This window comes from Saimiri boliviensis, chromosome 5 (assembly GCF_048565385.1).
Source record: "Saimiri boliviensis isolate mSaiBol1 chromosome 5, mSaiBol1.pri, whole genome shotgun sequence".
Lineage (NCBI taxonomy): Eukaryota > Metazoa > Chordata > Mammalia > Primates > Cebidae > Saimiri > Saimiri boliviensis.
The window spans coordinates 54,099,095-54,126,462 of NC_133453.1; the positions used below are offsets into that span (position 1 = coordinate 54,099,095).

Consider the following 27,368-nt stretch of genomic DNA (forward strand, 5'->3'; position numbering starts at 1 on the left):
ATAGACTTAGGTAACAGTTTGGCTTGGAATAAAAGGTATTTTATTTCTTTAATATGCTGGTTACTCTAATATATTTTGTCTTTTGGCTGTAATCTTAAGCCTGATGTAGTCATTGCATATTTTACAGTCTAAGTAATTTTGGGTGTGATTACAAAGAAATGCATTATACCAGTGTTCTGTAATCTAAATGAATATCAATTTGCTGAAATAAAATTTAGGATGGATATTTTAGTTCCTTAAGTACTATTTGCTTATTTCATTTATGTACTTGTGTTACAGTTGTCATTATACAATATATGTGGTATGGTAAAATAGAGTCCTAAAGAACTCTATTCCTTAACAATTATTGTCTCTCTTAACTCAATATAGCCCCAAGTTATTGACTTAGAATGAATTTAACATATATAAATGCCAATTTTAAACTCTTTCAGTAACCGCTTAAACTTCTTTCATTACTAGATATAGAATCTTAAATTTCTGATTTCTAAATTACTTCCTCTGTTGAGTTTGAAAGCTAAACTGACTCTCTTAATTATTGGGATGCAATTTTGGCAAATGTTAATGAAACTCCATAATGTGCTTAATTTAGCCCTCATTTATTTGATCCTCTGTAAGTCACAGAGAAGCTTAACATACTTCATATAACTTATGATTTATAATATATCAACTAACATATAATAAACTGATGTGAGTTTTTAAAAATACACAAAAATGTATTCAAATATGTAAATAGTAAGCATGAGCATTGGCTGGTAATTTCACTTTTTTCCCAATTATTGCACTTAAAATATTATGAAAAGAAAAATATTAGCAGTAGCATTAAAATTTTTGATCTGTGTGGCAGGCACTGCTTGCTGCCTGCTCAATATTAATTATCTCCTTTTTCCTTATCAACAGAACCCTGGTTTTGTGTCTAACAAAAGTTCCAACCTTCCCACTTTTCCTACACCTGGAGATGGCTAAAGGTATAAGGCAGCATTTACCGAACTTTCTTTGTTACTACCCTTAGTGCCTCAGTAATTTTTTATGGTACCCTTAAACCAAAAGAAATACCTAACAGTTGTGTTGAGTGGTTTAATCCAAATCACTTAATATCGATTTATATTCTAACAAGCTAGCAGAAACCTTTTGAGGAACTAATGTATATATAGATTGACAAACATCTGTTTTAATTTATGTCCTGACCAACCAAAATTACCTGTTAGTGAAAAGTCTGTGGCATGAATGTGACAGAACTTTTCTTTTTTTTTAATAAAAAAAGATATTTTAAGTTGAGGGCTACATGTATAGGTATGTTACTTAAGTAAACTTGTGTTGTGAAGGTTTGTTGTATGGATTAGTTCATCACCCAGCTATTAAGCCTAGTACCCATTAGTATTTTTCCAGATCCTCTGCCTCCTCCCTCCCTCTACCCTCAAGTAGATCCCAGTGTATGTTGTTTCCCTGTATGTGTCCATGTGTTCTCATCATTTAGCTCCCACTTATAAGTGAGAACGCGCAGTGTTTGCTTTTCTGTTCCTGTGTTAGTTTGCTAAGGATAAAGGCCTCCAGCTCCATCTATGTCCCTGCAAAGGACTTGGTCTTGTTCTTTTTTATGGCTGTGCAGTTGTCCATGGTGTATTATATGTACTACATTTTCTTTATCCAGTCTATCACCAATAGGCATTTAGGCTGATTCCATGTTTTTGCAATTGTGAATAGTGTTGCAATGAACATACATGTGCATGTGTCTTTATAATAAAATGATTTATATTCATTTGAATATAGACCCAGTAATAGGATTGCTGGATCAAATTATATTTCTGTCTTTATGTCTTTGAGGAATTACCACACTGTCTTCCATAATAGTTTACTTAATTTACATTCCCACAAACAGTGTAAGCACTCTTTTTTCTCAACAACCTCACCAACATCTATCATCTTTTGACTTATTAATAATAGCTGTTCTGACTGGTGTGATTTGCATTTCTTCATGATCAGTAATGCTGAGCATTTTTCATATGTTTTTTGGCCACATGTATGTCATCTTTGAAAAAGGTGGTCTTTTGATGCACAACTTTTCAAGTCTTGGAATCAGATTGGACACCACTATCCTCATAACCTGTTCCACGTTGATTTTCACATGGTACTTGCATTTTTTTTAACAATAGAATTCACAAAAAATGCAGTTTTCTTAAGTCATTTCAGCCTGGGAAAACAAATGTTAAAACTGAGTTTTCTCAAGCTAGGAGTTCACTCAGTGTCTGATAAATGTTGAATATTACCATGTTTTCCTCAAAAATTTAAAATATCCTGTCACCACCCCTCCTTTCCCATGAATTTGCTAGGGTATCATGAGGTAACTTGGCACAGAGATTGGATGCTGAGAGTATAAGGAAAAACTGCTGGGTGAAATGCCATGGAATATTTGGAAATGGTCCATACTCAGCTAGCATGTACCTTTTGCCTTTTGCCCATCATCCTTCTCCTTGTTCCTGCTTGGAATGTGATGTGATGGCTTAAAACAGAATTGCCATCTTACAATCATAAATAGAAGTCTCATGATATAACAGTAAGTTATAAGGAAACTGGGTCCTCAGTGACTCCTCAGTCAGCCTTAGTAGTCCTGAATTGCTCACCAATTAACCTTTTGTTACAAGTGAATAATACCACAGTAAAGTTCCCATTAAATGCAACTGACAGAAGTCTTAACTGACTTTGTCTAAAGTTTTATTTATTCCCCCATCAAGCATCAGTCCAAATTTGACACTTCCATGTATGTTATTGCCATTTTAAAGAAGCAGTCAATATTTACAAGAATGGAAGGTACCTGAAAGCCAGAATAAGTTTATTAAGGATGACATTTCAATATTCTCCAGGTGAAGAAAATGCACCAACTTTCTGAATCCTGGTAGTGTACTAAAATACTAAAATGTTGCTGCAAAAAGATCTAAATTTAGTAGCTGAGCTTGGGAACATTTATTTGAAGAAATACACATTTAACAGACAATCTAGCCCTATTTACAAAACTTTTCCAAACTTTTTCTATGTAAGACATGAAATTGTAAGAACATCAGGCTGTTGCCATTGAAATAAATGATAATGCCAGGATTCATCCATTCAGTATTAGCAGTCTTTGCTTGTTTTCAGTTTCACTTTATATCCTCTTTCCATGCATTCTTGCTGTCACCCAATATAAGAGGTTCAAGGACAAGTGCTTTCACTTATTAATCTGCTTCATGTCAGTGATTTTCAGTGAATCTTCAAAGGGCCAAGGCTCTTGACCCCTGCACTACATAGCACCTTTCAAATGATAGAGTACAAAACTGTTCCTTTAACATAGAACCTTGAGTTTGACTTGTAAATTAACTGCAAAAGAGTACTTAACTCATTTGCTGGTGACAGAAAATTGTTTTGAAACTGTGGGTGATAAGGAACAAGCGTCAACTACTAGATACACAAAAGCTGTACTCACAGTTTATCAAAGTAGTTTAACATTAAACATATGTGCAGAATTTTTTAAATTCCTGCGTTTTCAATCCTAGATTCCAAAGAATATTTTTTCTCCTTACACCTTACCTGCCACTCCTACCTCTCTATTCCTCCTTCAGTCTGGACAAATAGACAAATATTATTTCAGTTACAAGGAGGAGAGAAGAAATCAGAATGTTTCTGATGGGTTTGACTTATTATTCCTATTATTTAGATTAATATATTAATATATTCCCATTACTATAATAGTTTTTTCCTATTTATCTAAATAATAGATTCCTATTATTTAGATTAATATATATTAATATATTTCATTTACTTAGATACTTTTTTGTCATTGAAATTATTTATGTGAACAAAAATCTTCACACATTAAGGAAGGACATTATATATTGCCCATCATAGTATATATTGATGACTGTTACCTACTATGTGCTATGTTCTAGAAAGTGCTTTCATATATATTATTTAAGATTTCAATTACTTCAGTAAAACATTGAGAATATGTAGGGAAAGGTGGTATGGTGGAAAGCTTAGGAGTCCAATAGAGTAAGTTTGTAGCACAGTTTTGTCACTTAGTGGCTATTTGATATTGTAAAATACTTCAATAGAGGTATCTTTTCATGTTAAAGATAAGAAGACCAAGTTTCAGGAGTTTTAGAAGTTTCAACCATTTATGCTTTAACAAATTATCTAAAAGTTAAAAAAAAAAAACTCAACTGGCTCTGACAGCTCAAAAACTTCACAGATACCAACAACCTGACATGGTTTTCTATACTACTAGTTTTTGGTAAGACTTAAAAATGAGCTTAGAAATTCAGTTTTTACCATTGAAAATTGAGACCATGTGCTGCATTCACACAGCTAAACATTTAGAAGTAAGAGCTGAGATCATATGTGTCAATATGACTAAATATTTGTTCCAAAATATTCTTGCCTGGGAAGAGATTGCTTGCTTGGGCAAACAGCAGATATAATAAAAAATTAGTTGACTTATGAAGATGTACTTCATCTTCACAGAAAGAGCACATGTGTTTGCAATGCATTCTTCCTGTGTCTACAAATCCTAATCTACTATGTCATGGACTTTGCCCAATTCAAATAAGTTTCCTGCCTTCAAAGACCAGCCTTAGACTACTTTAACTCAGACCCTAAAACTCTATATATTAGGTTGGTGCAATAGTCTCTTACTATGTTAGGTCTAATAAGTTTAGATTTGCTAGGTAACATTTTTCCTACTGGTCTTTTGAGGAGTTGTCAGCCAACACTACTGATAATTATGTTTTGTTTTCTATCACTTGAAAGGTGCTATGTAGTGTAGGGGTCAAGGGTCTTGGCCCTTTGAAGATTCACTGAAAATCACTGGCATGAGGCAGATTAATAAGAGGAAAAAGCATATACATTTATTTAAGATATGTGCACAATTCGTGGATGGGGAGAATCACAGAGTGCCCATCCCCCAAGTGGTTCAGGTTATCCTGGCAAAACAGGTTATGGAAGTAGGAAGAAGAAAAGTTTTGTCGATAGGAATACTGGGGAGAATGAATGGATTCTGGAAGAGGATTAACTTGTAAACAGTTCTCTTGACAGTTAAAGAGTCTGTTCAGGTGTGATTACAATCTTGGTTGTATAGGAAGGAGAAGAAGAAATAATCCTTTTTGTGAGTCTAGAGCTTAGGCAGATAAAAGTTTTGGAAAAGATGGTGGTGGGAAGAAGGTGACAGAAAACTTGAGGCTTCTTCGGATCTCGATGTCAACATGCTATATTTTGGAGTATTGGATCCTGAACCACAACATTAGTAAATAATCATACCAAAAGAAAGATATAACCTTTGTTATTTGTTCCTGGAGGGTGATCACTAAGCCTTGGATTGACCTGCCTAAAAAGAGTATCTGTTTAGTTAAGGGCCTTGGGTCACATTGGATGATCTCACAATGTGATATATAATGTGGCTTTTGGACCATGTAGTATCAACTCGACTTCTGGAAGGGCTAGAGACTAAAGGTCCATCAGGAGGTGGTCAGCCATATCTATATGACCAAGTGCCAAAAGATCAAGGCTGCTTGAGCTTTTCTAATTGTCAGTATTCCTTGAGTATGGTCACACATGATTGCCTGAAGACAACAGCACTATCCATAACCCTGCTGGGAGAGAACAGCTGGAAATTTCACATGTGCAACTTGTTTGGACTCTGTCTCTTGTGCCACCTCCCATGGCTGATTTAAATCTGTATCATTTCACTGTAATAAACCATGACCATTAGTAAAACAGCATTCACAGTGAATTCTGTGAATTCTAGAAAATTATTGAAACTAAGGGAGATCCCCTAAGCTTGTAATAGGTACCAGAGTTGGGATTATTTGGGGAACATTGAACTTGGCATTTGGTATCAGAATGACAGTAGTCTTGAGAACTCTTCGACTTTGCAAATAGAATAACTCAACAAGGAATATGACACATTGCATTTTTATTATATTTATTTTTTATAATTTTACTTTTAATTTTAGATTCTGGAGGTACATGTGCTGGTTTGTTACATTGGTATATTGCATGATGCTGATGTTTGGGGTAGTACTGATCCCATCACCGAGGTAATGTGCATAGGAACCAAGCAATTTGTCAACTCTTACCCTCCTCTCTTCCTCTCACCTCTTGTGGTCCCCAGTGTCTGTTGTTGCCATTTTCATGTACATGAGTTTCAATGTTAACTCCCAGTTTATATGTAAGATCATGTGACATTTGGTTTTCTGCTTTTGCATTAATTTAATTAGGATGATGGTCGCCAGCTGCATCTGTAACGCTGCAAAGGATGTGATTTTGTACTTTTTAAATGGCTGCATAGTATTCCATAGTGTATATGGACCACATTCTCTTTATTTAATCCACCATTGATGGGTACATAGATTGATTTCATGTTTTTCCTATTATGAATAGTGCTGTGATGAACAGGAGTACATGTTTTTTTTTTGATACAATGTTTAATATTCCTTTGCCTACATACACAGTAATAGAATTGCTGGGTCAAACAGTAGTTCTGTTCCTTGAAAAAAATTTAAACTGCTTTCCACAGTGGCTGAACTAATTTACATTCCCACCAACAGTGTATAAGTGTTCTTTGTTCCCTGCTGCCTTGTCAACATCTGTTGCTTTTTTGACTTTTTAAATAAGAGCCATCCTGATTGGTGTGGGAAGGTATCTCACTGTGGTTTTGACTTGTTTCTCTGGTGGTTAGTGATGATGTGCATTTTTTCACATGTTTGTTACTGGTTTGTATGTCTTCTTTCGAGAAGTGTCTGTTAATGTCTTTTGACCAATTTTAAACAGGATTGTTTGATTTCTACTTGCTGAATTGTTTAAGTTTCTTATAGCTCCTGGACAATAGGCCTTTGTTGAATGCATAGTTTGCAAAAGTTTTCTACCATTCTGTAGGGTGTCAGTTTACTCTGTTAGTTTCTTTTGCTGCACAGAAGCTCTTTAGTTTAATTAGGTCCCATTTGTCTTTTTTTTTTTTTTTTTTTTTTTTTTGGTAATTGCTTTTGAGGATTTAGTTACAACTTTTTTCCTAAGGCCAGTATCCAGAATGGCGCTTCTTAGGGTTTCTTCTATGATTCCTTTAGTTCAAAGTCTTACATTTAAATATTTAATTCCTCTTCCTTGATTTTTAGAATAGTTTCTTAGATTTGCTACCATGTCTTTTTTTTTACATATCTAGTAGAATTTGGCTGTGAATCGTCCCGGTCTGAGGTTTTTTTTTTTTTTTTTTTTGATTGGTAGCATTTTTTTTTCTTAAGTAGTGTATTCATCACCTCATACATTTATCATTTCTTTGTGTTACAAACATTTCAATTATACTTTTTCATTTAGTTAAAATGTACAATAAATTGCTGTTAATTTTAGTCAGCACTTTCTTTTCCTCACCCCCACTGTCATAATCACCATTCTACTCTCTGTTTCCATGAATTTGATTCTTTTTAAGATTTCACGTATACGTGCAATTATGCAGTATCTTTTTGTTTCTGGCTTTTACTTAGCATAATATCTTCCAAGTCCATGTATGTTGTAACAAATTACAGGTTTTGTTTTCTTTAAATTGTTTTCATTTTTAATTTTTATGGGTACACAGTAGGTTTATATGGGGTACATGAGATTTTGATGCAGTTATACAATGTATAGTAATCACATTAGGGAAAATTGGGTATCTATCACATCAAGCATTCAACCTTTCTTTGTATTATGAACTTTCCAATTGTAGTCCCTCAGTTATTCTTAAATGTGTTAACAAATTATTGCTGACTGCAGTCATCTTTTTGTGCTACTAAATACTAGATTTTATTCATTCTATCTAAGTATATTTTTGTACCTATTAACCATCTGCATTCCCCCTGCTCCACCTTTCCCAGACTCTTGTAACCTTTATTCTACTCCCTATCTCTAAGAGGCCAATTGTTTTAATTTTTAGGCCCCACAGATGAGTGAAAATTGTAAAGATTGTCTTTCTGTGCCTGGCTAATTTCAATTAAAATAATCTTGTCAAATTCAATTTATATTACTGCAGTTGACAGGCTTTCATTATTTTAGTAGCTGAATAGTGCTCCATTGTGTATATATATCACATTTTATTTATCTGTTTTGTTGATGGACACCTAGGTTGATTCCAAATCTTGGCTTTTGTGAACAGCGCTGCAATAAACATGGAAGTACACGAAGTACACATATTATATGCCATACTGATCTTTTGGGGACATACATAGTAGTGGGATTCCTGGAGCATATGGCAGTTCATTTTTCAGGTTTTCGAGAAACTTTTATACTGCTCTCTGTAGTGGCAATACTAATTTACATTCCTACCAAAAGTGAATGAGAGCTCATCTTTCTCCATGTCTTCTCTGGCATTCATTATTGCCTATATTTTTGATAAAAACAATTTTAACTGGGGTCAGATGGTATCTCATTGTAGTTTTGATTCGCATTTCTCTGATGGTCAATGATGTTGAGCATATTTTGATATACTGGTTTGCCATTTGTAAGTATTCTTTTGAGAAATGTCTCTTAACATCTTTGCCCATTTTTAATAGGATTATTGGACTTTTAAAAATTGAATTGTTTGAATGCCTTCTATATTCTGATTATATATACATATATTCTTATATATTCTCAGATATAAACACACACACACACACACACACACACACACACACACACATATATATACATATATTTTCCTTATGTATATATCCCTTGTCAGATGGATAGTTTGCAAATATTTTCTTCTATTATGTGGGCTGTCTCTTCACTTTGTTTATTGTTTTCTTTGCTGTGCAGAAGCCTTTTTAACCTGATGTGATCCCATTTGCCCATTTTAGGTTTGGTTTTCTGTGCTTGTGAGGTATTACTCAAGAAATCTTTGCCTAAGCCAATGTCCTGGAGATTTTTCCCAATGTTCTTGTAGTAGTTTTCATGATTTGAGGTCTTAGGTTTTAGTCATTAATCCATTCTGATTTGATTTTCATATATGATAAAATATAGGGTCTAGTTTTATTCTTCTGCTTATGGATATCTAGTTTTCGCCAAAAAATTTATAAAAAAATTGTTTTTTCCTCATTGTATGTTTTTGGCATCTTTGTCAAAAATGATTTCATCATAGATATATAGATTTATTTCTGGATTCCCTACTCTATTCCAGTGGTCTTTCTATTAGTTCTTGCACTGCTATAAAGATATATCTGAGATTCAGTGATTTATAAAGAAAAGAGGTTTAATTGGTTCATGTTTCCACATGCCATACATTAAGTATGACATCTGCTTTATGGAGGCTTCAGGAGACTTACAAACACAGTAGAAGGCAAGGGAAAGCAGGCACATCTTACATGGCTGGAGCAGGAGGAAGAAAGAAAGTGAAAGGATGCTATACAATTTTAAACAACCAGATCACATAAGAGCTGACTCAATATTGCAATACAGTACCAAGGAGAAGTCCACCTACATGATCCAATTACATCCCAACAGGCCTAACTTCCAGCATTGGGGATTCAATTTCAAATTAATATTTAGATGGGGACACACATTTAGTGACCCCTTCCAAATCTCATGTTCTTCTCATGTTTCAAAACACAATCATGGCTTCCCAACAGTCTTCCAGAGTCTTAACTCATTCCAGTATTAGCTAAAGTCTAAGGTCTCATCTGAAATAAAGATAGTCCCTTCTGCCAAATAGCTTCTAAAACAAAAACAAAAACAAAAAAAAACAATTAGTTACTTCCAACATGCAATGGACGTACAGGCATTGCACAAATACTCCCATTTCAAAAGTTAGAAATCAGCCCCCCCCCCCAAAATGAGCTACAGGTCCCATGCAAGTCTGAAACCCAGCAGGACAGTCATTAAATCTTAAAGGTCCCATATAATCTCCTTTGACTCCATGTCCCACATCTAGGGCTCACTGATTAAAGGGTGGGCTCCCATGGTCTTGGAAATCTCTACCCCTGTGACTTTGCAGGGTTCAGTCCCACTGCTGCTCTCATGGACTGGCTTTGAATGCCTATGGCTCTTCCAGGTGCAGGATGCAAGCTGCCAGTGACTGTACCATGCAGAGCCAAGAGGATTGTGGCCTTCCACTCATAGCTCCACTTGGCAGTGCCTCCCTCAGTAGGGACTCTGTGTATGTGCTCCAACCCCATATTTCTCCTCTGCACTGCCCTAGTAGAGGCTCTCCATGTGGGCTCTGCCCTTGCAGCAGGGTTGTTCCTTGACATCCAGGCTTTTCCATACATCTGCTGAAATCTAGGTGGAGGCTCCCATGCCTCAACACTTGCACTCTGTGCACCTGCTAGCTTAACACCATGTGGAAGCCACCAAGGCTTATGGCTTGCAACCTTCCAAGCAGCAGTGTGAGCTTTACCTGGGCCCCTTTTAGCTAGGGGTGGAACTGGAGTGACTGAGAAGGAGGTAACAGTGTCCCAAGGCTGCAAGAGCAGTGGGGTCCCTCGCTTGGCTCATGAATCCATTCTTTCCTCCTAAATCTCTGGTTTCCATTGTCTCTGATATTAGCATTTGATTCCTCTTTTTTTTTCTACCACATGGCAAGGCTGCAAATATTCTAAACATTTATACTCTGTTTCCCTTTTAAATATAAGTTCCAGTTACAGGTCATTTCTTTGCTTATGCATAGGAGCATATGCTGTTAGAAGCAGCCAGGCCATGTCTTCAACACTTTGCTGTTTAGAAATTTCTTCTGCCAGATACCCTAAATCATCATTCTCAATTACAAAGTTCTACAGATACCTAAGGCAGAGGCGCAATGCAGCCAACCTCTTTGCTAATGCATAACAAATGTGACCTTTGCTCCAGTCATCATCTCCATAAGTTTCTCATTTCCACCTGAGACCTTGTCAGCCTGAACTTCATTGTTCATGTTACTATCAGCATATTGGTCACAACATTTTAAATTTTTAAACAGCCAGATTGCATGAGAACTCACTCACTATTTTGACACTGCATCAAGAAGGTAATCTACTTCTCTGATCCTATAATATCTCACCAGGCCTCACGTGCAGCATGGAGGATTACCTTTCAACATAAGATTTGATTGAAGACATAGATCCAAACCATATCAGTCTACGTGTCTGTTTTGGGGGCAGTACCATGCTGTTTTTGTCACTATAGCTTTGTAGTATAATTTGAAGTTAGTAATGTGATTCCTCCAGTTTTGTTCTATTTGCTCAGGAATACTTCGGCTATTCTAGCTGGGTCTTTTGTGGTTCCATATAAATTATATGATTATTTTTTCTGTTTCTGTGAAGAATGCCCTTAGTATTTTGATAGAGGTTGCATTGAATCTATAGATTTCTTTGGTTAGTATGGACATTTTCACAATATTGATTCTTCCAATCTATAAGTATAAAATATCATTTTATTTTTGTGTGTCCTCTAATTTTTTTCCTCATTGTTTTATAGTTTTTGTTGTAGAGTTTTTTCACTTACTTGTTTAAGCTTATTCTGAGGTATCTTGTTTTATTTTTTAGCTATTGTCAATGGGATTAATTTCTTGATTTTCTTTTCCGATTGTTCACTGTGGGCATTTAGAAATGCTACTAATTTTTATATGTTGATTTTGTATCCTATAACGTTACTGAATTCATTTATCAGTTCTAATAGTCCTTTAGTGGAGTGTTTGGGTTTTTCCAAGAATAAGATCATTCCATCTGCGAACATGGATAAGTTGACTTCTCTCTTTCCTATTTACATGCCCTTTATTTCTTTCTCTTGTCTGACTTCTCTAGCTAGAACTTCCAATAGTATGCTAAATGCAAGTACTGAAAGTAGGCATCCATGTCTTCTTCTACATCTTAAAGGAAATGCTCTGTTTTTCTCCATTCTATATGATACTAGCAATGGGTCTGTCATATATAACTTTTATTCTCTTGAAGTAAGTTCCTTCTATACTCAGTTTTTTGAAATAGTTTATCATGAAAGGATGTTGAATTTTATATAATGCTTTCTCAGCATTAATTAAAATGATCATATGGTTTTTGTTCTTCATTCTGTTGATATGATGTATCATGCTGATTTGCCTATGTTGAACCATTCTTGCATTTCTGGGCTAAATCCCAATTGGTCATGATGAATGTTTGTTTTAATGCATTGTTGAATTCAGTTTGCTAGTATTTTGTTGTGGATTTTGGCATCAATATTCATCAGGGATATTGTTTTGTAGTTTTGTTTTTTTTTTAAATGCATCTTTGTCTGGTTTTGTTATCAGTAATACTGGCCTCATGGAATGCATTTCAGAGAATTCCCTCCTCGTCTATTTTTCAGTATAGTTTGAGTAAGACTGGTATTAGTGCTTCTTTAAATGTTTGGGAAAATTTAGTAGTGAGGCCATTAGGTCCCAGGCTTTTCTTTACTGGGAGACTTTACTATGGTTTTCTTTTCTTTTCCTCTTTCAGACAGAGTCTTACTCTGTCACCCAGGCTGGAGTGTAGTGGCATGATCTTGGCTCACTGCAGCTTCTGTTTCCCGGATTCAAGTGATTCTCTTTTCTCAGCCTCCTACATAGCTAGGATTACAGGAAGGCACCTAGCTAATTTTTGCATTTTTAGTAGAGACAGGGTCTTGATCTTATTACTTGGTATTGGTCTATTCACCTTTGGATTTCTTCATGGTTCAATCTTGGTGTTTTGTATATACCTAAGAATTTATTCATTTCTTCTAAGTTTTCTTTCTATTTTATTGACATATAATTGCTTATAGTAGTCTTGAATGATTCTTTGAATTTCTGTAGTTTCAGTTCTATTTTTTTCATTTCATCTCTGATTTTATTTACTTCGGTCATCTCTTTTTTTTTCTTAGTATGGCTAATAGTTGATATTGTGTATCATTTCAAAATACCAATTTTTGTTTCACTGATCTTTTGTATATTTTACTTCAATTTTATTAATTTCTGTTGTAACTTTTTTTCCTTTTCTTCTATTAACTTTGGGTTTGATTTGCTCTTACTTTTGTAATTCTTTACAATGCATCATTAGGTTGTTTATTTGATGTTTTGCTACTTTTTTTTGATGTGATAACTTATTGCTATAAACTTTTCTCAGCACGTTTTTGTCTTATTCCATAGACTTTTATATTCTGTATTTCCATTTTTCTTTGTTTCAGTAAGTTTTTAAATTTCCTTCTTAACTTCTTCATTGACCAACTGGTCATTCAGGAGCATATTGTTTAATTTCTATCTGTTTATATAGTTTCCAAAGTGTCTCTTGTTATTGATTCCTAGTTTTATTCTAGTGTGATCAGATAAGGTACCTGATATAATTTCAGTGTGCTTGAATTTTTAAAGACTTGTGTTGTGGTCTAACAGATGGCCAATTCTTAAGAATAATCCATGTTATGAAAAGAAGAAAATATATTCTGCAACCTTTGAATGAAACATTCTGTAAATATCTCTTAGTCACATTTAATTTATAGTGCAGGTTAGGTCTGATGTTTCTTTGTTAATATTTTGTCTGGAAGATCTGTCCAGTGTTGAAATGGAAGTGGGGGGTATTTAAGTCTCCAGCTATTATTGTATTGGGGCCTATCTTTTTCTTTAGCTCCATTAATATTTGCTTTTTATATCTGGGTGGTCTGATGTTGAGTGCATATATATTTACAATTGTTATATCTTCTTACTGTTTTGACCCCTTTATCATTATATGGTGACCTTCTTTGTCTCATCTTGTAGTTTTTGTCTTGAATTTTTTTTTCTGATGTAAGTATAGCTATTTCTGCTCTTTTTTGTTTTCCATTGTCATGAAATATCTTTTGCCATCCCTTTATTTTCAGCCTCTGAGTCCTTTGTCAGTGTGTGTTTCTGGGAGACAAGAGATTATTAAATCTTGATTTTTGTTGTCTATTTATCTATGCTATGTCTTTTGCTTGGAGAGTTAGTCTGCTAACATTCCACGTTATTGATAAGTAAGAACTTATTACTGCCATTTTGTAATTTGCTTTTTGGTTGTTTTGTGGTCTTCCTCCTCCTCCTCCTTCTTCTTCTTTTTTTAGTATAGATTGTTTCCTCTGGTGGTATATTTTAATTTCTTGGTGGTATGTTTTAATTTCTTCCTTCTTATTTTTTGTGTATTCATTGTAGGTTTTTGATATGAGGTTACTATGAAGTTTGCAAATAATTTAACACATTATTTTAAACATATTCAAAGTTAACACTGATTGCAAAAACAAATAAATAAGCAAAGAGAGAACTGAAAGAAACTGCACAGTTTAATTTGATCACCTCTGCTTTTAAACTTTTTGTTGTTTCTATTTATATATCATTATACTGTCTGTATAGTTATTATTTTTGATAGTTTTATCTTTTAGTTGTTCTACTTGAAGTCTGAGTAGTTTGCACATCACAGTTACAGTGGTCTAATATTCTGTGTTTTCTGTGTACTTAGAAAGATTGTACCTTCAGGTGATTTCTTATTGCTCATTAATGTCCTTTTCTTTCAGATTGAAGAACTTCCTTTAGCATTTCTTGTTGGAAAGGTCTGGTGTTGATGAAATTCCTCAGCTTTTGTCTGGGAAAGTCTTTGTTTCTTCTTTCTATTTGAAAGATGTTTTTGCCAGATATGCTATTCTTGGGTAATTTTTTCTTTAGCACTTTAAATATGTCATACCACTCTCACCTGCCCTCTAAGGTTTCTTTGAGAATTCTGCTGCCAGACATATTGAAGCTCCATTTTATGTTATTCATTTCTTTTCTCTTACAGCTTTTTGGATATTTGCTTTATCGTTGACCTTTGGGAGCTTTATTATTAAAAACCATGAGAGAATCTCCTTTGGGTTAATCTACTTGGTGTTCTATAAGCTTCTTGTACTCCTTGCCCTGCCTGACTACCACCAATGTTCACTCAAGGTCCAAAACCTTTTAAGTCAACAGGTGTTGAATTCATCTAGGCTAGTGTTCTACTTTTCATGGTATTCAGCTCCCTACTGGACCATGGCAGTTCTCAGAATCCCATCCAGGAGCTGAGAATTGGAGTCAGGAACCTTAGGAATCTACTTGATGCTTTATTTTACTGTGACTGAGCTAACACACAAGCTGCAAGTCAAAGTTCTTCCCACTTCTTTCTCTCCTTTCCTCATGCAGAGAGAGTATCTCTCCATGGCCACCAGTGCCCCAGGCTGTTGGCAGTTACTACCTGGCTCTTGCCACAGTGTTCACTCAAGGCCCAGGTAGCTTACGGTGAATGCCTCCAGGTCTGTGTCTCTCTTCAGGTCAGTGGGGTCCTCTGTGGCCCAGGGCATGACCAGAAGTGCCATCCATGAGCCAGGGCCTGCAAACAACGACCCTGAGAGCCTGCTTGGTGTTCTCTCTCACCGTGGCTGAGCTGGCATCCAAGCTGTAGAGGGGACAAGATCCCTTTTACTCTTATTCTCCTTTCCTTGAGCAGAAGAAGTCATTCCGTAGGGTCACCACGCTGAGAATGTGCTGGGTTACATCTGAAGCCAGCATGGCCTTGGGTTTGACCCAGGGCCTGTGGTGAGAACTGCCTGGGTACCACTGATGTTTAAGACCCAAGGGTTCTTTAGTCACCAGGTGATAAACACTGTCAGGACTGGGTCATTTCCAAGGTAGTGGATTTCCTTCTGGTCCAAGGTAGGCCTAGCAATGGCAACTAGGAGCCACGGCCTGAAATGGGAGCCTCAAAATTGGTACTCTATTTTACTATGGCTCAATTGATTCCAGGTTGTAAGATGAAGTCCTCTTTACTCTCTCCCCTCTTCTACTCAAGCAGAAGGAATGAGTCTCTTCTGGAGCTGTGAGCTACCTGGGGTTAGGGGAGTGGTGACACAAGCACTCCCTTGGCTGCCCCAACTGGTGTCTCACTAGGTCACATGTACTCCAAGTCCACTGGCTCCAAGCCCATCACAGCACCAGGACTTGGCCAGAAATTACGGTTCTGGTGGCCTAGGCTGCCTTTCAAGTTTATTTAGGATCACAGAATGCTTTAGCTCGTGGTGGTAGAGCTAGCTAGAATGTGGGTTCTACTGGGATTGATGATATTCGTCTGGCTAGGGCTGGTCTGAATGCTCCCTGGATGGGCACCTGCAGATTCTGCCCTGTGTTGTTTTCCAGTGTGACGGCAGCACTGCGTTTCAATGCAAAATTTCACAATCACTGTGCTCTCTCTTCCCTAAACACACAGATTTTATCTCTGTGCCATGTAGCCACTGCTAGGGGGATAGGGTAGGGGTGGTGTCAGCAATTCAAGACTATCTTTCCTACTCCCTTCACTGACTCTTTCTTTGATAGGATGTTAAAACGAGGTACTGTGATTGCTTGCGTGATTTTTGGTTCATATGAAGGTGCTTTGTTGTATGGGTAGTTGTTCAATTTGGTATTCCTGTGGAGGTGACAATCACTGGCAGCTTCTATTTTGCCATATTGCTTCTACCTTCCCATTGGTTAATTGGTAGGTTTTTATTACTGATTCAACTTCAGAACTCAATATTGGTCTGTTTAGGGTTTCAGCTTCTTTATGATTCAATTTTGGGAGGTTGGGCACACTGCAATTTGAATAAGACATTCAGGGATAATGCTAATACTTAACTAATTTTTCTTCTCTTGCACAGTAAGGCAAAAAGCGGAGAAATATTAAGTAGTAAGAAGCTCTGGTTGTAGTCTTGATTTATTGGGATATAAACCAGTTCAGTCTATCTATTCATAGAGTAGAAGAAATAATAAATTCTAATAATATTGCTGCATTACATTTGCACCTATCTAATTCCCCAGTATTTCTGTGAGAAATCTTTACTTCATGAATGAGGAATGGTGGCCTAGAGAGATTAGGTTCTTTTCTCAGATCCATGAAAATAATAAAACTCTTATATTAAGGTTTTTTGATTAAAAATTCAGGATTCTTTCTTTTAGGATATGCTGTGTTATATTCCAGCTACATCCATGAAAATCTACAGGGGCACATATATTCTATGAAATAAGAGTCTCTGAAACCCATTGTTCTGTAACCTCAGCAATATCCTTTTGTGGCAGGAAAATCTTTGGCATATTCATGCGCATTTTCTTTTGGTATTTTGCCACTATCCTTATCCCAATGAATAAGTTAATTCTGTCATTTTTCTGTCTCAGAATTTTTCTGGCAAGGTAAAAGTAGATGTTGTATTCCAGACATTTATCTCGTTTTCTGGCTTTTGTTTCTAAAGACTGTAGTTCATTTAGGACATTAGGGCTTAATGGAAGAGAGTCTCCAAAGGCTTTAGAATTTCCAAAGGCTACAGAGAGTGATTTTCCACAGACAACAAATATTTTTGACATACACTAGGAAACTAGATTCTAGTCCAGAGAACCCTAATATTATTAAAGACTCAGAACCCAAGGTGTGCCACAAAAATGATGAAATGAATGACAGAGCCACATAGGTAGAAAAATGAGGGACTAAATGATAATCATCATGAAAAAATAATGACTAAACTAGTCCCCCACCCCCAAAATCCTAGTGCTGAATAAAATCCAAGCCCTTACCTTAATCCTAAAGGGGACTCACCAAGAATAGCTGTGATCTGAATTTTATCACAGCTTCACAGGATATAGGCTTGGAGTTAAAAATTAAATAAATTTATAGAAAAACAGTAATGCATCATCTTAAAAATTTCTTATAAATCTAAGTTTGTGAACTCAAGTTACATCTGTTTCAGAATTCCTTTTCTTCATTCTTCTTAATAAAAATTTCTCTAGTGTATCTCAGACCATTCGTTAATTTCAATGTTTTGTAAATGTTTAGGTACATCTCTCAGGAGCACATATTTCTAGATTTGTAGCAAATTTGAAGGCCCATGTATTTTTATGGTTATTTATAACCCATTTTTATTTTCAATGACAATTAATATACTTGGTTCTATTTGTGACATATTATCACCACATTAATTTCTTTTAATACTGAATTTTTCTTGACATTAGTAGAATTTTTATTTTTTAAAAATTAGAGGTTTGCGTTTGCTTTTTGAAATACACAGTACATTATATCAACAAACATTCAAAAGTTATCTTTACTTCTAAAGAAACATGTAACTTCTTCCTTGTACAATATTGATGTTTGATCTGTATTTATAAATGTGGTGACCAGAAAGATGTGTTTCTCAGTATGAGAGAATATGCAGAGAGCATTGTTGACTAATGGCCCTAATTGTGGTGCTCAGAAATTCATCCTCATGTTTGCACTGAAGCTAAATCTCCAGGGGTAGGTGACTAAGGCCAGTGGGGATACTAAGGAAGGCCCATTGAGGGATATGAGACTCCTCTGACAGGTAATCATTTTGGCTCAAAGTCTCCACAATGTACTCTCATATGCCTGTACTCAGTCTGAGATGCTTCCTTCCAACCTTCCTTCTTTCCTCTTTCCTTCAATCAGTCAGACCTGCACTATGGTCTGATGTTTCTCTCAGCCTCTCCTGGCTCCCTCCCCAGTTAACCTCTCACTGGACTAGCTTCTAATAAATCTCTTGCAGAGCTAATTCCAACTTGGCATCTGCTTATGATAGGAGCATGCCAGCATATATCCTCCAAAGTAAAAAGACAATTGCTACATATTATTTTCTCTTCCACGAAGAAGGGAGCACAGTGGCTATTAATGCTGCAGTGGTCATGAAGAAGCATCTGTTAGATTTCTGACTGTAGGGAGCATAACTGACCAATGGCCCCACCTTCCTTGCTCTGAACTGTATCACTGATCTGAACTGTATCACTTTCCATGATTTCTAATGACACTGTGATTTTCTTTATCTTAGTGGGTGAGGGCTAGGGCTTCTGTTCAGAGACCCAGATTCAAACTACTGCCTGTGTAACTCTGGGCCGAGGCCTGGTTACTTAACTCAGGACCCGGGATGAAATGCCAAATCAAGTTGTTCGCATCCCAGACATTAGAAAGGTTCTAACTAATTTGTTTTTAATTTGCATCCAAATTGCTCGAGTATGCATTATTGTTCCAAGCCTCTGTTTCTCTGGTTCTGGAACTTCCTATGTGTTATGTTGGAGAAATCTACCATAATTTTTCAGGCAGTTCCCTTTTTTTTACCTGTGCTGAATCCTAGGCTGATGTGTCATATGATCACATCTCTTATTCTAAACCCATTTGACTCTAATATTCCTAAAATTTTTGAAGCACTGTGGTTGGTTGAGGTACATTCCCACTGTGTGTGCGTGTGTGTGTTTTATGAAAAACAGATAACAGAGAAAGTCATTATTACATTTATTTCCTTAATTTAAAGATAGTTTACAGGTAGAAGCAGTAATCTTAAGTGGCTCAAATCAGGCATTTTCTTAAAACTACTTAAACTGAATTTTGGATAAGGGAATATGATCTGCAGGATTGGTAAGAATGGAAAGGATGTATGAGTAGTCAGCTGTTCTCAAAACATTTGGTTTTTAATATTTTAATAAATATTACTTTTTTGACTGATGTCCAAATTTCCTACATATATCACATACATTTTAAGGTCATACGTTACCTGAAATAGTTTAGTAGTTTTTAAATTTTAGCTTTAAGATATAATTGTATCACAATGTTTGGAAACAATTTTCTTGGTGCAAACGCAGCCTAAATTTGTCCCAATTGAGCTTACTACTTAATGACTTAGATTTCAGCTAGATTGACTACATTTGATAGAATGGCATGTGAAGCATTTCATGATCCATTGGTAAGTTAAAAGTCGAATTAAAGACTTACAAATCCAGTCATTTGTAACAATGACTTTAATCACCTCTTAGAAGAATTTGCTAGGAATTCAAACTTACCTAGTTGATGTAAGAACCTTCTTACAGCAAATGAGAATCTCAGAAAAATGATTGATAATACAGAAGAAAGCTCTAAGAATATATCATATCAGTGTTTTCTCATCAGAAATCAGATAAAGCATATACTTTTGCATTTCACTTGTTTAAAAAAACTTTTCATATAATGTCAAAAAGTAAATGAAATATTTTATTCATAAAAGAAAATATTTTCATAAAATCAACTTTGCATTTTAGTCCAAATGGTATGTAATGAGAAGGATAAATGAGAATGCTAATATTTAGTGTGGATTCAATTTTTCTTTTTCTATTTAAATAAATGAGATTATTTCATTTGTTTTAGTCTATTTGTTCTATCATCTACCTATCTATCTATCTCTCTACCTGCCTACCTTCTTACCTATCATCTATTTATCTATCCATCCATCCTATCTGGCATAGGTAAAATTTACTTCACAAAACCAGAGCTTCTATTGGTTATTGAAAGAAAAGCTAGTATTTATTGGGTGCTTATTATGTGCAAGGCCCTCTCCAAAGTGTTGTATAAATATTATCTGTACAATACATCCTCACAACATCTCTTCAAGATAGGGTTTATCATTATTTTAATTTCATGATTAAAGATATAGAAGCATAACTCTTTTGTTGTTGTTCCCAAAGCTAGCAGATGTTTTTGAGTATTAGATTCAAGACAGTAACACTGCTAAGATCTTTGCTTCAGAAATATTTATTATGCTTGGCCTTTGGAATACAAAGGTCAAACTATATTGTCTCTATCCTCAACAAATATCCAATCTGTTTTAATAGAAGATGATTGTTATAAAGGGAATAAATTGGTTGAATAGAAGTATGAGCATGTAAGTCTGCCTAGAGCAGTCCAGGAAGGTGGAATTTGAGCAAAATCTTCTAGAACAAGTGAGAATTTTGCAATTGCTAAAGCAGGGGTTTGTATTGAGGTTGAAGAAATAGTGGGTGAAACTCGAACTTTTCTGAGAGTGCTGTGTATCTGAGAAAGAAAAGTAATAGGTATTAAAGTTTGGAAGCAGAATGGCTTCAAAAAATAAGTCCTGTTTTGACAGAGTTTTTTTCTTTTTCTCTCTTTATATTTTCACACACAAACACACACACACACACACACCCCACCACCACCAAAGATGATCTAGTCTCCTGAGTTACTAAGAAATGACACCTTCATTTTTTACACTGTTATATTATTTTTTTCCATTTCTGTTCAGCAAAATAATTTGGTCTTTATTGGACAGCCCTAACGGTTTAGAGTCCAGACTCTGTTCATAAGAGTGACTGCAGTTTTCTACCACTTTCACTTACTTCCATTCTTAAGAACACAATTACAAATAAATGGTGACTGCTCAGGCTGTCTCTGACACTGATGTGTGGAGAAATATGGTAGCAACCTGGCAGGCCTAAGCAGTTAAAACTGTGAATGACCTAAGGTAAGGAAGATCCAATTTCAATTGATATAAGTAATGCACAATAACATTTTCAGTGAACAACTAAAGAAGTTTTGCCCCAGGAGAAAGCTAAACTATATTGTCAACAGATTATCTTTCCAGAGTTTCTTTGTCTTCTATACAGTTGTAAGAAAATATAGGACTAAAAAGAGAATATGTAAGTTTCTTATTTAGAAAAGCTCACAGTAGCATAGCCTTAGTAATTAGAAAAATCATGAAACTACTGTATGTATGTACTTTATCTCCAACTGCATCCAGGTAAATAAGTTGTTTATGAACATTTAAAATGATTTGTTTTCCAGTACAAAAAATTATGAAAAATATCCATATAGACTAGAAGAAAAGAGGCAAAATAACATTTCTTATTGTCTTCTCTCCAGGGAAAATTTTGTTAATGCTTGGTATTTCTTTTTAATATCCTTATGCATGATAATTAATGTTAATACTGCCATATTTCTTTTAATATATAATAAATGGATTTATAGAATTATGAGTATGTAGAATTATAATTATCACATTAACTGACAGGACTCTATGTAGGTATGCTTTCAGCATCTCCTTAGTCACCATCAAATCTATTGAATTTTGCCCATTAACCATCAAATTCTGATCCCACTGTGGCTCCTCGTAGTTAAATATCAAACGATGTCTCATGTTTTGATATATAGCAAATACACATGTAGGCCCATTAGCATTTGGTGGCTATGAGAAATTTTGAGAAAGCTAATGTAGACTGATTATCAGCTGGGATCTCCCTGCCCCCTCAGAGGTGGGTAGACTGAGACTGGCCCTCCATTTCAGAACCTTTAGTAGTCTGCAGCCCTCTTGGGCACTTGTGTGAATCCCCCAGGTCTTATATTCTTCAGTAAAGAATATAAGTTTCTCACTCTAAGCCTCTGGATCTGATAATTTGCTTCAGGTTAGGTATTATCTCACCTGCCAGAGTGCTGAGGTTACTATCTCTATTGACTGAGACCTGAAATTTATCCTCATTCCATGATTTACCTAAAGTAAATATACCAACTAACACATAAACCAGCCAAACTCCCACTCAAGCCATTTGCCTCCTTAAGATTAGGTGGGATGTATGTGTCAGCCTGAGTTTGAGATATGATATTCTTACAATGTAACCAACTTTAAAATTGGACATATCTCTTAGAAGTTCTTTAGCCTGCCTGCAAGTGGAAATTTTTCACTGGCCATCTTACAACATGTATCACTGCTGCTTTACATTGGTTTGCTAACTTATTTCTCCTTTATCATGTTTTTACTTTTCTTCCTTGTTCCTTTTTCTGCACTGTGCTGAGTAAACCAAACTTATTGTCATTTTGCAGGAAAATAAATTAATGTCTTTTCATCCCCTAATTTGAAAATGTGACATATCGAGGCTCATTAAAAACCTCATCAGAAGAATGATGCCTTTTATTTATTAATTCTTAGATTGCAGCAGCATAAATAGCAATTTTTTTCAGTAATACTAGTTTTTAAAATTGGTTCTCATTTTTTTTCACAAAATATTGGCAAAGCCAAATACCTAGGTCCAGCAATTAGAAAATCAATAATTGTATTTTTTTTTCCTGTTTCTTCTTCTTCTTTCTTTGTCTTATTTTTAGTTTTCTTAATTTTATAAAGATATTTATCTTTTAAGTCATTTTTAATATATTTTGAAATTTGGAGTTTTGAAATTTAGATAAAATCATGTAGATTTCTTAAAAAATGTAATCATTTCTAACTAGTGTATCAATGATATGGAACATTGTATGAGGTATAATATTTATTTTCTATGTATTTTATTCTTATGATGAGACAGTTTAAGGTGTGATAAAGTCAGAATGTACAAATTTAGATTCAGAGGCAAATTGAGAATTAGGAGCAGATATGTGAAATTATTTTAGCTGTGATAAAGACAGCTAAAGTTGGGATAAGTTGGATGATCATCAGGCATATGCATTTCCTTAGAATTCCATTATTTTGTAATATATCATGCAGAACCTTGTGTTTATTCACCAACAACTTGCACTATATGAATTTTTAGTTGCTTCATTTACAAACACAATAAACAAGTTTTGGGGTTCTAAAAATGTGGGACACAATTGAGAATTCAGGGAAGTTCAAGTGGTTCAGTATAGCTAGAGTGTAGAAATGGAATAGCAATATGGCAAGTCAAAATTGAAGATATGGGCAGGAGCCAGAGGAGAGAGTATCCAGGTCATAGAATGGAGAGGTATTAACTTTTAACTTTATTGGAGTATGTGGGGTCTCTTCTGTAGACAATGAGACATAGAAAATTTAAGTTGAGAGCCATCTAGTCATCTTTGTGTTTTATATTTGCTGGTAGCAAATGATACTGTTTCTCAAACAAAGTATTTGGAAGTTGATATGGTTTGGCTGTGTCTCCACCAAAATCTCATCTTGATTTGTGGTTCCCATAATCCACATGTGTCTCAGGAGGGACCTGATGGGAGGTAATTTAATCACAGGATGGTTACCTTCATTCTGTTCTTGTGACAGTGAGTGAATTCTCATGAGATCTGATGGTTTTATAAGGGGCTTTTCCCCCTTTTGCTCATTCTTCTCCTTCCGGTTTCTAGGTGAAGGACATGTTTGCTTCCCCTTCCACCATGATTATAAGTTTCTTGAGGCCTCCCAGCTGTGCTGAACTGTGAGTCAATTAAACCTCTTTCTTTTATAAATTACTTTATTAGCAGTATGAAAATGGACCAATACAGAGGTGTACTTTATTAATAATGCTACTCATTTGTTTCCTAATTTGCTTAAATAGAGAAGAGTAGTTTCCTTTGCCTGGAATTGCACAAAACCCATGGCTTATCTTTTCATGGCTTGGCCTTTTGACAATGACTGCTGTAGAGATGCTGTTAATCATACAGCTATGAATGAATTAGTTTAATACTTTGCCTGCAACCGTTTTTACTTGAAGTTTCATTAAAACCTGGTTGGGTACTTGTGAACATCTTCCATTATTTTTCCTAGAAGAAAAACAGATTGAGAATGACCAATGCAAAGAATGTGGAAATAGGCAAATAGGAATGCCAGCTAGAGATCTTAATTATCTTAATGAAAGGTGGTGTGAACTTAGGCAGCATTTTTGTAGATGAGAAGAGGACACACATATGAAAAGGTTAAGTGGTAAATTAATAGAGCATGCTCATCAATAGGATGTGGGAAATGAGAGAGAGAGAGAGAGAGAGAGAGAGAGAGAGAGAGAGTTAAATAGTAATAACCTTTTTTGTGTGACTCATTATGTATTGATATTTATAAAAATTCAAATTCAGGATTAGATTTTGGTAGAAAACTGGTTGGAGCAAGGTGGGCAAAAGTATAAATATTATTTTTCTTAAAATAACTATGGGATACTAGGCTTACCACTTGATTGACTACACAATATGTACACAAACTCCTATGACACACATTTACCTATATAACAAATCTATACACATACTCCTGGACCTAAAATTAAAGTTAAAAAAAATGCTTGTGGCCAGGTGTGGTGGCTCATGCCTGTAATCCCAGCACTTTGGGAGGCTAAGGCCGGCGGATCACAAGGTCAAGAAATCAAGACCATCTTGGCCAACATGGTGAAACCTGTCTGTACTAAAAATACAAAAACTAGCAGGGTGTGGTGGCTTGTGCCTGTAGTTTCAGCTACTTGGGAGGCCGAGGCAGAAGAATCACTTGAACCCGGGAGGTGGAGGTTGCAGTGAGCCAAGATTGTGCCAGTGCATTCCAACCTGGTGACAGAGCCAGACTCTGTCTAGAAAAAAATGCTTTCATAGGTTCAATTATCCATCAAGCTATGCTTAAGCATTTAAACATATCAGTCCTGGGTCATAAAGAAGGTTTTATTCTGCCTGGAGAGTCATACATTACCTTCTGGAAGAGACGTGGTTACAACTGATACTAATAGTGAAAGAGTGTTAACAAGTTGACTGAGGGATCTAAAAGAAAAGGCAAAGTACTTGAAAAGAAAAGGTAGCATTATCTCTCCGAGTTCTCTTCTTTTTCACTCTTCTTTCTCTCTCCCCTTCCTCTTCTCCTTCCCCCAGGCTCTTGCTTATGCTTTGCTCTTTAATTTCTCCTCTCTAGTCTGTCTAGTGCCTTTCTCTAGACTTCTGAAAATTCATGTTTTTTGTACTAATTTTTAAGAAGATGTCAATTTTATGGGCATGCAAGATGCAGTAAATTAGTGAATAAACCAACTAAAAGGTTATTTCCAGTTCCTACTCTCCAGAGGCCCTGGGCAGGACACACCCTGTACCACCTGATGAGATGGCTTTAGCTTCTCTCTAGATCCACGTTTCTTTCTCTCCTTTAATGTCTTGGTATATCTTTCTTTTCCCTTTTCTATTATTTGCTTTTTTGCTATTTTTCTCTTAATCTCTTTTCTTCTTTACTTCCATTCTATTATGAATAATATGAAATAGGTAGACAGTTTAAGATTTTTATTTACTTGCTAAAAAGAAATGAAAATTCAATTCTTTTGTTCCATACACAAAATCCACATAAGTAAATTTGCTTTTGTACATGTTCCTGAAAAAAAAAAACCCTACAATTTTCTTATAATGATTTTTCTATAGAAAATATAACCTTCCCATTTTGTATCTACTGATACTACTAGAATGGCTACTTGTTTTCTGCCTGACAGCAAATGTACTGTCATTTGTTATAAACCATAGAAAACCTTCAAGCAACGGTGTTGAGCCAGTGGAAAGGCTTTCCTTCAGATTGCTAGAGTCATCAAAGTGAAACTTGTACTGCTTGTCAGCTAGGCTCTGAGATAACATTTTATAAGTCAGGGCAGCAATGAAATTCATTACTGCAAAAGTCAGAAATGATCTAGGCAGGGCTTTTTAAGCAGCCCTAGAATGGGAACAATGAGAAATCAGTAATTTAGTAGTCACCAAAAAACGAACATTGTCTCTGTAAGTGTTATGCAAAAGGGCAAATTGAAATGATCAAGCAATAAACACTTTTCAGTAAAAAACTCTACCTGAAATTTTGAACAGGAGGCAATAATTAAAATGTCGGAAAGAGGACTTCTGGGTTCTGGTCCAGCATGTATAAAGCTTTTAAGTTGCCACTCTGGCCTAACAAGTGAAATGCTGAATAAACTAAAAAGCTGAATAAACAACTTCTCTTAGATCAGCAAGAAAAGTGCTGTCACAGGGCAAGCCACTGACTCAAAAACTGGGGAGACTATGGGCAAATACAGAGAATCCCAACTTACAAAAGTAGAAACCCATGAGCTGAAACCTTCAGAGGAAGCAGTTTTGGGGTAGGGAAACCTTAACTGTAATTAATGAATTGTTGGAAGTTCAATGTGGACAAGTCTGAGAAAAAAATTCCAGGGGGACCCAGTCATTAGGGGTCCTCACCCTTTTGTGACTTTTACCTTCTGGAGTTCTCCCAGGTCCTCACAGTGAATATTAGAAAAAAATCCCCTTGTACTTTGGCAGGGTGAGGAGAAAAAAAGTGAAGTATGCCAGAGCATTCTGCTCTTTTTAACAAGATTTGTCCTGAGGAGAAACTACTCAACCAAAGTCCAAGTTGTTGGAGTTCTATCACAGCCTGACTTGGCGGAAGGGAAAGCCCCACTCTAGGCACCTATAAATTTCCACATGGGAGACGGGAAATATTTCATCCAGCCTACTCTAACCATCTCATCCCAAGTAATGGGTGTAAAAAAACCTGTGAAGAATCTGTGCTGTTCATAGTCCAGAGGCACAGACTCATGAAAAGACTGATCTAATCATAGGGCTATAGGATGCTTCCCCTACATATGACCCCCATGTTATTAAACACACGTTTACTGCAGTTTCTTTTACTCAATATATTACAGCTGGCTATTGAAAATACATTAGAAGACATATGAAAAGACAAAAATCAAAGTTCAAAAAGAGCAGCATCAGAACCAGACTCAGATGTGGCACAACTGTTAGAATTATCAGAGGATTTAAAACAACTGTGATGAATACACAAAGGCTCCAGTGAATGAAACAAGGAGCATGAAAGAATAAATGGCCAATGTAAGCAGAGATGGAGATGATAAGATGTGATGGTCAATACTGTGTGTCATCTTGATTGGATTGAAAGATGCAGATATTGTTCCTGGGTGTGTCTGTGAG

General features: G+C 35.7%; 1 long non-coding RNA gene across 1 annotated transcript in view; it reads left to right on the forward strand.

Moving 5' to 3' along the window:
* Positions 1–27,368, forward strand: part of LOC141584572 (uncharacterized) — a 536,063-nt gene that overhangs the window by 228,864 nt on the left and 279,831 nt on the right. Inside the window, exon 4 of the long non-coding RNA XR_012517685.1 lies at positions 23,817–23,887. This is a non-coding gene — a long non-coding RNA (uncharacterized LOC141584572). The remainder of the gene's footprint in view (positions 1–23,816; positions 23,888–27,368) is intronic.